Source organism: Crinia signifera, chromosome 5 (assembly GCF_055691185.1).
Source record: "Crinia signifera chromosome 5, ASM5569118v1, whole genome shotgun sequence".
Classification (NCBI taxonomy): domain Eukaryota; kingdom Metazoa; phylum Chordata; class Amphibia; order Anura; family Myobatrachidae; genus Crinia; species Crinia signifera.
Window position 1 is genome coordinate 276,212,349 of NC_139221.1, and position 16,274 is coordinate 276,228,622.

The 16,274-nt window shown below is 45.2% G+C and overlaps 1 long non-coding RNA gene across 2 annotated transcripts in view; it reads left to right on the forward strand.

Annotated features, from left to right (window-relative positions):
* Positions 1-16,274, forward strand: part of LOC146079707 (uncharacterized) — a 68,422-nt gene that overhangs the window by 17,328 nt on the left and 34,820 nt on the right. For both annotated transcript variants that reach the window (XR_014474706.1, XR_014474707.1), the window contains exon 2: positions 13,850-13,982. This is a non-coding gene — a long non-coding RNA (uncharacterized LOC146079707). The remainder of the gene's footprint in view (positions 1-13,849; positions 13,983-16,274) is intronic.

Below are 16,274 nucleotides of genomic sequence, written 5' to 3' on the forward strand. Positions count from 1 at the left end.
GTAATTAGGTGACAGATGGAAAGGAGTTCCCCCAACCTCTCCAACTTTTAGCTCTGCATATGTATGTGTATGTATATATATATACACACACACACACACACACACACACACACGCAGGCACACACATTTTAACTTTCTAGAGAACTACTGAACCTCAGGCTTCTTTCCAGTAACCAGTCTCAACATCCCAGTTCCCACACCTATTCCAGCTGTAAATGACAAAATCACCGTGCCACAGAAAACACAGGGAAATTTAATTGAGACTTTAATAGAAGCTCAGGAACATTATAATCGAGCTGCTTATAGATGTCTTATAATCACACCCAAAAGATCTGATCTGGCTTTCTGCAAGAATCTCAAGCAACAAAGACCTTTATTTTGTTAAAGTAACAATTTATAGGGCTAGAGATCAACACAGTTGCTTTCTTCTTAAAACTATGTTACAGAGTTACATCTGGTTCTGTGCTTCTAGAAGACAACAATAATTGTTGAAAGAGATTTATTATTATTATTTTAGAATAACTTCTTCAGTGTAAAGCTTATTGTACAGAAGAAATGTGTTCATGCACCTAACCTAACCAGTGAGTTTCCATTGGACATTGTATTAAGCCATTCCTGCAACATTTAGAGCAGGGTTGGCCAAACTGGTCCTCAAGATCTACCAACAGATCATATTTTCCAGACCACCTAGCTGGTGCACCGGTGTAGTCATTACTAACTGTCACATTTTCAAACATGCTGCATTCATTCCTGACTGACACATTCTACAGATCTACAGGTAGTCTGTATAACATGACATTTTGGAAGATCTTGAGGACCAGTTTGGCCATCCCTTGTTTTGATCTGAAAGAATGTAATTATTGTATGGATTAAGCCCGGCATGATCATAGCTGATGGACACCTCCTACTTCTAGCTTTGTGTTCATCAAAGGTTCTCCTAAATCCAATTCCTAACTTACTTAAATATATCCAACTTCTTTAAAGTACACTGGTCCCAAGCATTTTGGACAAATAACAATCAACCAATGTTCTCAGACAATATGTAGTTACAAATTAGGATATGCAGCTAGATTCGCATAGGATGAGTTATTGTCCAACCACCAGATTGTATGTAACCACAATTAATGCAAAACATATAGCACTCACCTTTGTAAACATATATATGTGTACACCATTTCATGAGTGCTAGCAAACAAGTGTTGGATGTAACCTTTAATGTAATAGTCCAATAGTTCCATCAGCATAGCCTGCACACAATTGAAGGAATCTTATGTCCTGTGACAAAATATTTTCCTCCCAATTGCGCTAGCAAGGGTAGGATGGACACCAAAAGAAAAAAAAGAAAATAAAAACAGGCAATGGTGCTGAAATCTTTTGAAGATTAACATTTTTAATCACACGATGCACTTACAAGGCATGAAATAACTCCCACTGGCAAACAGCATTAGATTGGTAATCACAAGTTAAAATTTACAAGTAAAAATTGTCAAGGAACACAATGTTTGCTTAGGGAAATGTTTTACCGTTTCCAGGTCTCATTATGCGAGAACGTTCCCCCAGTTATCACTGATGCCACACAGCGCCACCAGTCGTCATTATGCCACACAGTGTCTGCAGTTCATATTCTGCTACACAATGCCCTCAGTTTACTTCACTAGTACTTGTCATGAACTCTTCTCTTCCCTCAGAATATGTGTTTGGCAAGCTCCTTATTCAACTTGCCCCCTAGTGCCTTCTTCTCCATATGGTCAAAATGAGAAGTTTATGTGCGGGTTACAGCATATTGGTTGAAACTTGTTGCTGTAGGGTGTACACCTTGTAGTATAGGATATTACTTAATCCTGGGGTTTCCCCTCTGGGCCAGTCCAACCCTGCCTGCTCTCCCCACTCTTGGCACCCACTCATTGTCTTTCCATATGTAGATAAATGTGCTGGGACTGATTAGCATAAAAGTTGGTACTTGTGTATTATCACGGCGCCCCCAATTTTCATTGCAGGGCATTGTACAACCAAAAAATATGATGGCATGCGATGTGATGAGATGCGATTGTCCCCGATTTTTTATTGTACAGGCACCCAGATGCCTGATTCCTATGTTAAATGCCCCCCCACCCAGACCCGATTTTAGATTGTACACCCACCCTGATGGGTAATGACTATGTTCAAATCCCCCCCCCCCCATTGTTAATGCCACCCCACTATAAATGCCAACCTGAAGCGTGGCGAATGCAGCGGTACGCGTCCTCCGACCTTTTCATACCCCCACTATCCACGTCAGCGTGGAGTTGATTTTATATAGTGTGGCGAGCCACCGAGCCCGAAGCGTGGCGAGCGGACGCGCAATACTTGTGAAGTAATGCGCATGCGCTCGCCACGCTTCGGGCTCGGTGGCTCGCTGCGCTTGCCACACTATATAAATTCAACACCACGCCAACTAGATAGTGGGGGTATGAAAAGGTCGGAGGACGCGTACCGCCGCCCCTCGCGGGTTTGCTGCGCTCGCCATGCTTCGGGTTGGCGTTGATAGTGGGGTGGCGATAACAATGGGGGGGGGCATTTGAACATAGTCATTACCCATCAGGGTGGGGATACAATTAAAAATCGGGTCTGGGTGGGCATTTAACATTGAAATCGCGTTGCATCGCATCGCATGCCGTTATAATGGCATGTGATGCGACGCGATATTAAAATTGTACACTCATCCCGGGAAAAGCCTCAAATCGGGTCCATCGCATGCCATCGCATACCTTAATTAGTGGTATGCGATGCGACGCGACGGGCTCCGTGATAATACACAACTACCTAAACGTTTGAGCAAAGTTTGATTTCGTTTTTCCCATTTATGAAACTATTAAAAATTCAATTTTATTCAGTAGTGATGCATGACTGTATATAATTGCAAAGATTAAATATATAACATTAAAACAAAAAGAAACATGTTTTATTCAAAATGAAATGCAATGAATAATTCCAAAGCACAGTACTGGGTATTACTGGTAATTTGTACTGTGTCTACAGTCCTTGAGAGATGTGACTACCATTATTAGGTAGAACATCATTTTCAATCAATTTATGTAACTACTTTTACATAGATGTCATTTATTTTACTTTTCATCTTTTATTACATTTATACCTAAAATAACTATAAGATAATGAGTACCATTCACAAAACACTTATAGGTAATTATATTATACTGCTATGCATTACATTTTATATATTTTGGTTAAAAATTAATTTTCTCTCTGTACTATCTTCTCATTGACAATATTTCATGTAAAGAGCCTGTTGGATTCTGTACGGACATTAAAGATTTACATTTATGTTTCAGTCATTATACTGTAGGTTGATTGTTAATTAAGTCTTGGTCAATCCAGTGGGGATAAGGCACATTTTCTAGCACTCTGCTGGGATCTAGAAGATATTTTCCCTGAGCAATTAAAAATAACTCACATAAAATGAGAAAAATTGTCTTCATTTCATAACATACCCATTGTATTCATTTTCTTGTTGCTTATTTATAGATTATTCGTTCCAGTGTGTAGACATAATAACTTTACTATGTAAAGTCACTGTCACCCTGATTTTTAAAAAAAAATAAAAATTGCGTTTTTCAACTACATAAAACGCATTGTACATTTAACTGTATATTGTGCTTTTTTCTGGCAATACCCAATGGTTATTGCCATAACATTTACCAGTGCTTCCTGTTCCAACCCAGCCTTAAACCAGTGATGTTATGATGATCAGGTTTGTCTGAACTTGGGTTCCTAGCTGTGACCTCAGTGGGCCAGTGGTAGACGCTGAGCAGGGAAACTGAGAAGGTTTGATATACAGGGCCCTTATTCTGGTTTATTTGCTCGGATGCAAATTCGCACCCTTGCGAATAAACCAGATCCCGCCTTGCGAATGGTCATATGCCGGCACACCATTCACAATGCATGTATGTCCGCACTGTTTGCGAATGGATGTTTTGCATAAACATCCATTTGCAGCCTGCTGGGTAACACCCACATCATTCGATGGTCACCGACCATCGTATGATGTGGAAAGTGCACACAGATCTAAGGTTGCTCAGAGCAACCTTAGATCTGTGTGCACATTCGGAGGAACGTGGGCGGGCAGCTGAAATGCGGTGATGTCAGCTGCCTGCCCCCGGCACCCACATCATCGGCCAATTAGCATGAGAACGCCCAGATTTCTCATGGGAACGTCCATAAAACACTGGGCGTTTCCATATGGTAATGTTTAGAAGCTCCCTCATCATTTGTCCAAGACATTGCAGGCTTGCAGAGGTTATAAAACACTGCTGGGGTCTGTTGTGCCACAGAGCTTGCACAGTATCTTCCTCCACTCTGTGTGATGCCTCTGAAAAATCACATCAACAGGAAGATGCCCTGCATAGTCAACCTGCATCAGCAGAGGCAACCTGGGAAGGAGGGACATGTCCCTGTACCATTCATGCACCCGGGGAAAATCCGGGGAGCAACCCTGGTAGCTAGCAGGGGCATGGGTCCTGGGATTTTGTCCTGGGACCTTTCCATACCAGCACTACTCCCGGGTTGTTCCCAGGCTAACCTGGGAAATTTGGCTGGTGTGAATGGGGTATTAGACAGGAAGCGGCAGAAGCCTAGAAAGACTAGCTTAGAGTCCAAGGAGTACACTGTGAGGATGGAAACACAAGTGCAGAATCAACTAGAGAGCAGGTGAAGTAAGCAGGCTATGCAGCAGGAGAAGCAGCTATTGTTAAGGCATGCGTGTGTGGGGAGCAGGGCAGCAGCGGCAGGGGGTGCCCGCACCCCCTCCCCCTATAAGAATTTGAACAGTAAACTATGTATGTGAGAAGCTGGGAGTGGGGGGTTGTCGGGGAAACAGGGGCAGTATCCTGTAGGTTTGCCTAGGATGCTTAGATGCCTTGCACCGGCCCTTGGGGTGATGCAAGAAGACAAGTAATATGTATCTCAAGCACATGAGACTGATACATGTCTTTGAGATAGATGTGTATCTACACCATGCATACCAGTTTAAAGGACCTCAGTCTCCACCTCCCATGCCTGGCTCCACCCCCTCACCCCCTATAAATCCTGTATTTGCCCCTACCATGAGAAATGGAGAACTATCTGTTAACACAAGACTAAAAGAATCACGCTTATGGTTTATAATAATATTACAGTGATAATCCCAATGATATCACAATATATTTACTAATTACAGAATGTATCTAAAATGTCTGCAGAAAATCACAATAAATGCACGAGTCGCTTCCACACACCACGCATTTCTCTTCTACGTGAGCAAAGTGCACCTTACATCTCACAGTTAACCAAAAGCATTTTTACAGTAATATATAAAGCAAGGAGATAACACGAGTAGGAAGGTTTGTAGCAAAAATTCCATACTGAGGTTGGTCTTCTGTTTCCTTGACATTTAAATAAAGTGTAGGTGTAACTGCAAAAAGGAAATGTGGTAAATGTCAGCAGCGAGTCTGAATAGACTTCCAGGTGAATGTCATTTATGCAGTTTGTGGAAAAGTTAAGACAATACAAATTATGTTTTTAAGCGGCACAATTTTATTTTACTGTATTTATGTGGAGGACTCTGTTCAAATATTTAATTATAGAAAAATAGTGGAATTATGGGCCTGATTCTGGTTCACTCGCAAAACACATTTGGTTTGCTAATGAACAAAACCATGTGCACTGCAGGGGGGCTGATGCAGAGAGAGTTAGATTTGGGTGGGGTTTGAACTTCAAACTAATATCTATATAAAGTATAAAATAAAGCAGTCAGTATTTACCCTGCACAGAAACAAAATAACTTGGCCAAATCTAACTCTCTCTGCAGTGCATATGGTTTTGTCCATTAGCAAACCAAATATGCTTTGCGAGTGAACTAGAATCAGGCCTGAAGTTCCTTGTTAAAGTACAGATTGTAGCACTGGCAAATGTGCACATAGTACATACTGACAGCATTTATTACAAGTGGAAAGTATACTGGAGCTTATATTTTATTTGAAAGTTATTTTACCTTTGCCTGTGATACATTACTCTGTTCTGTCTGTTTCCAGATGATGCATAAAGCTGTGTACACACGGGGGCGATAGGGGCTGAAATCACTGGGAATATGGTCGCTGGACAAAACCATGTGCACTGTAGGGGGGGGGGCAGGTGTAACATGTGCAGAGAGATTTAGATTTGGGTGGGTTATTTTGTTTCTGTGCAGGGAAAATATAGGCTGCTTTATTTTTACACTGCAATATAGATCTAACTTTGAAGTAAAACCCCACCCAAATCTATTTTTCTCTGCACAAGTTACATCTGCCCCACCTGCAGTGCACATGGTTTTGTCCATTTGAGAAGGAATTTGCCTTTGCGAGTGAGCCAGAATAAGGGTCAAGGTGCCTTGTGGATTTCAACCTGCTGGATCTACCTCAAATAAGTACTTAAGGGTGTATTTTTCCTACAGTGCTCTATTTTTAGAATATATTGGAACTAATTGAACCATTTATACAGAGTGAAGGCACAACGTAATACAAAATACATATTTTAATTTATCTCACATTTATTTTAATACGATTATGGGTGACTTGTGCATATTTAGGAAAAGTACATTTTCATCAGTTTATTTTTATTATTTAAATCAATCGAAATCAATAAAATGAATCTTAACCAGAGGTCAATTTAGACATCATGGGGCCCTAGGCAAAACACCGGTTTTGGGCCCTCCTCCCTCATACAATTCATAGCACAAAATCTTTGCTGCTGATTGCAGGTGGCATCGGTAGAGTACATTGGTGTGTTTACAGTCTACCGATAACTGCTCAGCTGCGTGAATTATGTACAAATCTGAATCAGGTTCTAGGTGTTTTGGAAGTAGACCTGTGTCACATTTAAAGTAACTGGTTGCGCACATATAGTGGATGAAACCATTTTGTGTGTCCAAACCATTTTTATCCTATCAAAGAACATCTAAGGGACTTTTGGAGTGGGGGCAGGTCCATGTTATGTCATGATGTCATGCAATAATGGAACAATGCTCATCTGGGAATGTTTTGGATGACCAGGATATCTTTTTGGGGGCCCTTAGAACCTGATTTAAAAATCTAGGATGTATGTTCAATGTCATTAAAGACTCCCCCTTCCCCTCGGCTTTACCTGCAGGGCAATTTTGGCTATGTAGCCAATGACCTGCATGAGGAGCAGGAGCAAGTGACATCACTGAACTATATCGTTCTAGATCGTTATAGTGTGTACTCACTATATTGTTCACTAACAGCCAACAACAACATTAAGGTTTAAGGCTAATCCAGCGTTGCCGACTCTCCCGGAATGTCCGTGAGACTCCCGGAATTGTGGGTAATGTCACGGACTCCCGGGAAGAGCACCCCTTTCTCCCGGAGCTGCCGTTTCCCCTGCCGCAGTGGCTACTGCGCATGCGCTAGATAACCACAATGACGCCGCCAATGCAATGACGCCACGTCATCACGTTGGCGCTGTCAGCGATGTTATCTAGCGCATGCGCAGTAGCCATCGTGGAAGTGAAGCTGTAGCTGCAGGAGAAAGCGTGTGTACAGCGAGCGGTAAGTATTCAATGGTCACTTTTTTTTTACAGCTGCACATTTAGGCCAGAATGATCACCCCCACCAAATCCCACACTCCCTAGGGATGTTCACCCCCAGCAGAGCCCACACTCCCGGAGACATTCAATGCAAAGCTACCCTCCCCCTTCACCTTCTGAGTGCTGCCCCTGCCCTGTCCATCAATCGGCCAGGCTGCGCACACCCCGCAGAGCAGACTGTACAAAGCCTCAGCTTGGCCAGATGCCACTGGGGAGCTCCCCAATATTTTAGAACTCCCTCCCTTTCACACAGGGGCTTTAAAAAAAAAATGCATCGCCGCACCTCTGTACAGTTTTGAGTCCTGCAGCCTGGGGTGGCAGTCAGATGCTATGTCATGCAGAGCCCAGGGCTGGGGTTTGTTCAGGCTGTGAGCCAATATAGTACCTCTAAGCTACCATGTGTGGCAATGCTGTGCTCAGACAAATGCATTGTATGAAGCAGACCTATTCTGCCATGCTTTCTTCCCCCAGTATATTAGGCCACAAAGTAAACTCCCAATCAGCCAAAGATACTAGTGCTGGGAGCTGTCAGGGCCGTCTTAACGCATGGGCTAGATGGGCAGTTGCCCAAGGGCCCCTATAATCATAGGCAGTGATTACGTTTTGGGTGCCCCCCCCCCCGCCGCCGCCTTGCCAAGCACCCCCCCCCCCCCGCTGCCCATGCAAACCCCCCCCCCCCCCCCCCCAGACCCCCGCAGCCTTACCTATCTCGCTGGTCCCGGCGGCTCCATTCTTCTGCTGAGGACCACCACAAAATGGCCGCCCCCATTCAGCAGACAGTTTCAGAGAACTGTGTGCTATATGGGGGTGGCCATTTTGTGGTGGTCCTCAGCAGAAGAACAGAGCCGCCGGGACCAGCGAGATAGGTAAGTCTGCGGGGGATTGGGGGGGGGGTGTAACTATAGCACCGCAGCCCCCGGCGCCCCCACATGCACAGCGCCCCCCCGTGGTGCTATAGTTACGCCGCTGATCATAGGGCCTAAGCTTTCTACCCTGGGCCATTGGAAATCTGTCCCTCCCCATCTGCGGCACTGTCCGCCGGCGCCTGCCCTGCACTGCAAGTCCCTTAGACCCCCAGCCAGACCGGTTCCATAACTCCTTTTCACACGACGCAAGGCCCGCCCCTGGTGACGCAAGGCCCGCCCCTGGTGACACAAGGCCCGCCCCCTGGTGAAGCAAGGCCCTCCCACTGGCGAAGCAAGACCCACCCCCTGACGACACTCTCCTGTTCGGCATGCGAGGGGATGTGTGGACCGATCCTGAAGCGTGGCGAGCGCAGCAAACCCCGCGAGGGGACGTGGAATACATGTGAAGTAATCTGCGTCCGCTCGCCACGCTTCGGGCTTGGTGGCTCGCTGCGATCACCACACTATCTAAAATCAACTCCACGCCGTCGTGGATAGTGGGGGTATGAAAAGGTCGGAGGACGTGTACCACCGCCCCTCACGGGCTCACTGCGCTCGCCACGCTTCGGGTTGGCGTTGATAGTGGGGGTGGTGTTAACAATGGGGGGCATTTAACATAGTAATCACCCATCAGGGTGGTTGTACAATTAAAAATCGGGTCGGATTGCATCGGGTCGGATCGCATCGCATGCAATGTGATCCGACCGATACGATGCCATAAGATTAAAATCGTGGGCGCCGTGCTAGAAAACAAGTACCGAAACTAATATAAACTAATGTAGACACGTCACTTTTGGTACTGCAGGGGAATACAAACATTCCTCCTATTTGCAGCACAGACTGTGGGCGAGATGTACTAAGCCTTGAAAAGTGGTAAAATGGAGAGTAAACCTCCAACCAACCAGCTCCCACCTATCATTTTTCAAACACAGTCTGTGACGTGACAGGTAGGAGCTGATTGGCTGATTGTTTATCACTCTCCATTTTATCACTTTTCAAGCTTAGTAATTCTGGAGCAGTATCTTTTGAATATGTATTGTAGCAGAAAATAGCAATAGTATATAGAACAGTGCTACAAGTCTTCTCAAACAGTTCCATCAATTCCAAAACAATAGAATAACAAGGTTGCCATCCCTTATTAATATTTTACACAGTAAATGGTATACATACCTCCCAACTTTCAGGGAGACGGAGGAGGGACAGAATGTTGCGAAAATTTTCAGGGGGCTTGGTCTAATTTCGGGGACATGGCCTATACTCGCAGCTCTCCCACAAGGCCACGCCCTTCGTTTTGAGGCTATGGGGGCATGACCCAGAAGTTCTGTGAGCCTCTAGCCATGCCCCTAGCCCCCTGGCTGCGGGAATAGACACTGTGCGCACAGCGTTTATTCACCGCTGCTCAGTAGCCAACAGGGGGGACTCCCAACAGCCCCCCCTCGCCGTGGGACACTGCCGGCCGTGGGAGGGATGCAAGAATGTCCGTGAAAACTGGGACATTCCCGCAGTTTTCGGGACTGTTGGGAGGTATGGGTATAACCTTCAAGAACATTCACCATCCTCTAATCACACAAAATGATATGCTATTTATCAAAATGCAGAATATAGATTAAAGGCCCATATACACTGGGCGATTTTGAGCTGAAAGCAGCTTACTTGAACTATTTGAGCTCCTTTCAGATTAAAAGCCGTGCAATGTGTACGACCCGGCGATGAGCGGTGATGCGCGCTCCTGCATCATCCCTGGCCATCGCCGCCTATCTGCTGGTATTACCAGTAGATGAGCGACAGCAAGCATGGATGGCTTTCCATAGAGTCCTGCTATGGAAAGCCATCCACCCCAGGGAAAATCAATTGGACGTGCAAAAATGTGTAGGCACTGAGCGATTTTCATCCCAGCGATTTCCCTTCCCTGCATATACGCTTGTCAAAAACAACCACTGAGCATGCACCTTAAGAGCTTTAAGGCCCCCATACACTATACGATTTGGGCACGATTTCACCCGATTCGGATGAATCGGGCCATGAAATCGGCCCAAATCGCATGGTTTGACAGCCCCCCCGATCCGATGCGCGGTCCCGTGCGCATCGGATCGGAGTCGGGCAGTCGGACCGGCTGCACATAAGATTTCCTAAATCTTATGTGCAGCCTCCGGGCGGGGGACGCCAGAGCCAGGCAGGGGGAGAGCGGGCAGCGTCAGCGGTGACAGACGCTGGGGAGGGCGATGCTGGAGAGCCGGGCTGGGGACACAGGCAGCAGCGGGCGGGGGTGGACGCCGGTGAACGGAGCTGGCCGGGCGCAGCATGACCGGGGACGGGGAGAACGCTGCAAGAAAAAAAAAAAAAACATTACAAATGAATTGGAAGCCAGTGATTGGCTGAGAGAGCTCTCTCAGCCAATCAGCAATTGGCTGAGAGAGCTCTCAGCCAATTACTGGCTTCCAATTCATTTGTAATGTTTTTTGTTTTTTTTCTTGCAGCGTTCTCCCCGTCCCCGGTCATGCTGCGCCCGGCCAGCTCCGTTCACCGGCGTCCACCCCCGCCCGCTGCTGCCTGTGTCCCCAGCCCGGCTCTCCAGCGCCCCCCCACCGCCCGCTGCCTATTTGACAGCTACAATGCCCGGCTCCCCCCCTGTTGCTCCCCAGTGTCCCTCACCCCGCTCTCCCCCTGCAGCTCCCCGGGAGTTTTATATGATAAATCGCATGGCGATTTATCATATGCACAACTTGGCACATCAAGTGCCTTATCATGATGGAAACCTCCCGGGGAGCTGCCGGGGAAATCGGGTCCGACTTGTCCCTAGGACAAGTCGGGCTAATGTATGGCCCATCAGCTCAGAGATAAAACTAAGTGTCATTATCTAGATACAAAAGCCCAATCACCTGTTTAATAACTAAAAATTGTTTTACATCTAAATGCTTCAAATGATTAGAATTATAAACAGTGAGTAAAACTTACATAATATGACCAAGGGGTATATTTACTAATTATCCGGTTTTAGATCCTGTAACCTACTTAGAATTGATTAAAGCTTCTCTTTGCGGCAATAATAAAATAACATTTGCAGGAATATATTTCAGCCGGGTACATACTAGATGACATTTTAAATGAGTTTGCCAATAACAACTATTCATTACGCCAAATTCTTAAAATTGTTCAGTGTGTATGCAATCTATAGCTAGCGATGCACTCTCCTGGTCAGGTCATTAGTGACGTCTTCTGTTGTCTGTACATGAAGCTCAATCTGTGGATATCGTCCATGGCAACATACTAATGGATGTGGCCACTGACGATATCAGGCCTAATCCAGACCTGATCCCAAGGCCGTGAATAGGCATAGTCAGAGTTTAGATAAGCCACCGCCCCGCTACAGTGAAATCCCGCCTTATCAATTAATATTATGTGTACAGCTACAAGTCTATTTACAGCTGACCGAAATTGATCAAAACGTATTGTAACAGGCTCACCATCTAATGATTTATATGCTAGGCACAAGGGATCGCAGGCTCAGAGTAGCCAGACACTTATTTGGCGGTGCAATGGAATCGGCATATCCGGCCAGGAGCTAACGTCACACACCCTCCCTTAAAACACTTAGGCACATCTGAATTGTTCCGGACCCTCCTAGCATTTTCCTAGGCACATCTGCGTTTTTTTAGCACTCACACTAAACAGACAGTTTCAATCACCTTGTGAACGGCCAGCGATCAGAAAAAGTAGCAGACTTTTATCGCAGGACGGCCTCGCGCATGCCTACTGCAACCCATACCCATCTGCAGTCTACCGATAATCAGCTGCAGTGCGAATTCACAGCCGTGCAATCAGGTCCGAATTACCCCCATCTTTTGCAAGATTGCACATTTTGTATATGCACTATATAAGGTTTCTCAGTGAGTTCCAGAAATTTCATGTCAAATTTTTAGCGGCACTAGTCCAAAAAGCAAGTCAAACTTCTAATGTAGTACCATCACCTAAAACTATATTGGTTTTGTTGGGACTGTAGACTTTTACAATTTCACTGTGTGTTTATATATATCTCTATATATCTATATCTCTATATATATATATATATATATATATATATATATATATATATATATATATATATATATATATATATATATATATAAACTATAAGAGATAAGTAACAATATAAAATAAAATGCAACAAAAAAACAAACAAAGCAAAAACATGTAAAACTCAACCTTGCCCAGGTCGAACTATATCCAAAAAACATCTTTCATTATAAAACATCCTCAGAGATAAGAAAAAAATGGGATATTTAATAGTTACTGCATCAGACATCCACAGAAATGATGATGTCATCATCCAACAATTTGGCCTGTACTGTCCAACTGGGTTGTACTCCACCTGTAGCCAAGCTATGAGGATCTGCCACTGTTATAACATTGATGTCTTCACTTGGCTGCTGGAAATATTGTTAGACTGCCAAAAACAGACAGTGTCCTCTAACTAGCTGGGGGATTTTTTTTAATCAAGGCTGCAAAACAAGTCCTGCAAGGGCTCCTGCTTCTGCCAGGATGTTCGATGTAATTAGTAGGATTTGCAAACAGAGAAAAAAGATATAATGCATATATACTTTGTTTTGTACAGTACAGAGTAGCAGGACTGCCGACAGGGGAGGGGGATGGGTACTAATTACCCAGGCCAAGGCTTGCTGGAGGGGCCTGGCAGGGGGTCCTGGTCTGCCCCCCCATACCTTCCCCCTCCATCCCTCCCAGGCAGCATCTCACACCTACAGCATGTGCTGTGCTGACAGCAGGCTCAGCATGAGCGTCTCACTGACTGCGTGAGAGCTCATGCTGAGCTTGTTGTAGGTGTGCTGCTGCTGCTGCTGCTGAGGTGGGGTGGGGGACGAGGTTAGAGTGTTTTTTCACCCACCTTAAACATTTTTGGGTCGTGGCCTAATCACGGGAGGTGGTCTTGCCTACCATGATTAGGCCACTCCCCCAAAATTTAACCGGGGCCCGACATACCTCTCGGCTGCCCTGCAGAGTAGTCCAATACTTTTTTCCCAGTTAGGAGGTGCTATAAGAAGTTAATTAAACATAAGGATTAGTAAAGATTCCAAAAGAGCCCCACAGATGGAACATTGGAAATTATTGAAATGAGGAAGTCTATTAAGTTAAATGAATGGTGTGAAAGATGTAGAAGAGGATAAAAGAAGAAAACAGTTGAAAAAAAAAATACATTTCTATTAGTGATTTAAGAACCATGCCAAGGTCTCTGCATGTTTTTCAAAAGAATAATAATTTTAAGTTCAAATATCTTCCCTACCTTTCAAATTTAATTTGAGAATCATTATTTCAGGACCCTCCGGGGAGTGACCAGGCTATGGAAAATGAGGATCAGCAGGAGGACAAAAGTACAAAAGCTTCATCTCTACAATTCTATACATTAAAGCGTAACAAAGAAAGGCAGCGGTGACTGTGCACAGACAGAAGTAATCTCACATTTTTCAATGCATCAAATAATCCAAAATTAAATAAAAGTTGCAATTTCCTGGTCTATATAAGTATTAAAAAACATATTTATATATTAGAGTAAAGTTTCTCAAAGGTTTGGTGTTACATACAGTATTACATAGTTTTCTTCATTTACTATACATACATTGGAATCGGTACATCTGTCAGAATGAACTTAGGTCTACAGTCATTAGGTCGACCCCACTAGGTCGACTGGCAGGAAGGTCGACCTGATTTAAGGTCGACATGGGCCAAGGTCGACATGGCTTAAGGTCGAATTTGCATAAAGGTCGACATGAGGAAGGTCGACTGGTCATAAGGTCGACATGGGTTTTTCACTGTTTTTTTATCCGAATGGACATGGACACAGTTGGCTATGAGAATCGGACCCTCGCATCGCTCGCTTCGCTCGCGATGCTTCGGGCACGGTGGCTCGCTTCACTCGCCACAGCTTTGATAACCTCCTCCGCGCCCTAGTGGATGGTAGGGCATGAAATACCGCCTGTCGGCACATGTCGGCTCAAAAAACAGTGAAAAACCCCATGTCGACCTCATGACCAGTCGACCTTCCTCATGTCGACCTTTATGCAAATTCGACCTTAAGTCATGTCGACATTGGCCCATGTCGACCTTAAGTCAGGTCGACCTTCCTGCCAGTCGACCTAGTGGGGTCGACCTAATGACTGTAGACCTAAGTTCATTCTAATAGATGACAGCTTCCCCATACATTCTAATAGTCAGGACCAGTGTAAGGCACCCTAGGCAAAATTTTAACATACTACCCCACCCCCACACTGTCACCATTACCCACTTTCCAGACCCTCAAGAGAAAATGTGTGGAGGTGGCGTCTTAGAAGTTCCACAGCTGTTACCTGCATTAAGTACAGCAATGATGTATCCCTCATAGACAGCCTTAATTTTCTGGTAGGCAGAATCCCGACACCCTAGAAGTCTGCCTAATTGTTTCCGATAATAGTGAATGAAGTACAGTAATCTCCACAGACCAAAACATCACCACAAGTTGGGCAGTTCTTGATTCATGTGCAAGACAATGTCTACCCAGTTGTTTGGGCTATGTGAGGCTTTGCTGATGTTTTGCCTACTCACAAAACTATTTATCCTAATTTTCCACAGTATAGGTCAAAGGTCAATATAGAAAATGTATAATACACAGCTAGGAAGTGGCAGCAAAAGTGCAGGAGTGTCACGTCCACTTTTGGGGAGTGTCCCAGACCTCAACTGTGATCCTGTACAGGGCCTCCGAGAGGTATGCCAGGCCCCGGTAAAAGTGTGGGTGTGTGGCCTAATTGCGGGTGGCATGTCCATCTTCCACGGTTGAGCAACATCCCCCAAATTTTTCAGGGGGAGTGAAAAAACCCTCTAAAGTCGAGGAGTTGTTGTAGTACCCCCCCCCTTCCTCAGCAGCAGCACACACGTACAGTATGTGCTGTGCTGACAGCAGGCTCAGCATGAGCTGTCATGCTTAGACTGCTGTCAGCACAGCACATGCTGAATGTGTGTGTGCTGCTGCTGCCCAGGAGGGACGGAGAGGGGTGTGGGGTGGTCGGACCATGGTTCAGGGCCCCCGCCGGGCCCCTCCAGCAAGCCTGGGCCTGGGCAATTAGTACCAGCAAGCCCAGGCCCAGGTAATTAGTACCTTTAGTACCTGCTCCCCCCCCCCCCTCGGCGGCCCTGATCCCGTACACACAAAACAGGTCACCACCTTGCCCAAACCCCCCCCCTTTCTGCCGGATGTGAGCCGGCAGAAGTGAGCCTGCGACAGGAGTATTTGTGGTGGAGCACAGCAGGAAGTAGATTCATACCCAGGAGTGATGGTGTGAGGCCAGGATGGTGTGCACTGCATGAAGGAGATGTGAGGAGACCCACTAGCACTGAGATTTCCATTCATACTTAACTCCTTGTATGAGCCAATACCATCTGCAATAATTTGCCTCTTATATGTTTGGTTTGGTATTAAGATTATTTTACATCCAGTGATTTCTCATTAGAGGTGACCAATGTCATGCAGCAATGAGTAATTTGCCATACATATCCTGATGACCATTCACTAATATGGATTCTGTGTGAATTACTTAATGAGGTACCCCTGAAGAAGTCCTTTAGGACAAAACGCATTGGGGGAAATTTACTAAGCTAAATTTGTTAAATATAGGTGATTTCGTATACAAAAATACACGATTTAGTGTCCGGAAAATACGTAAATTTGTATTTGTATTCATGGCACATTCGTATTTGTATTTACAAATAGG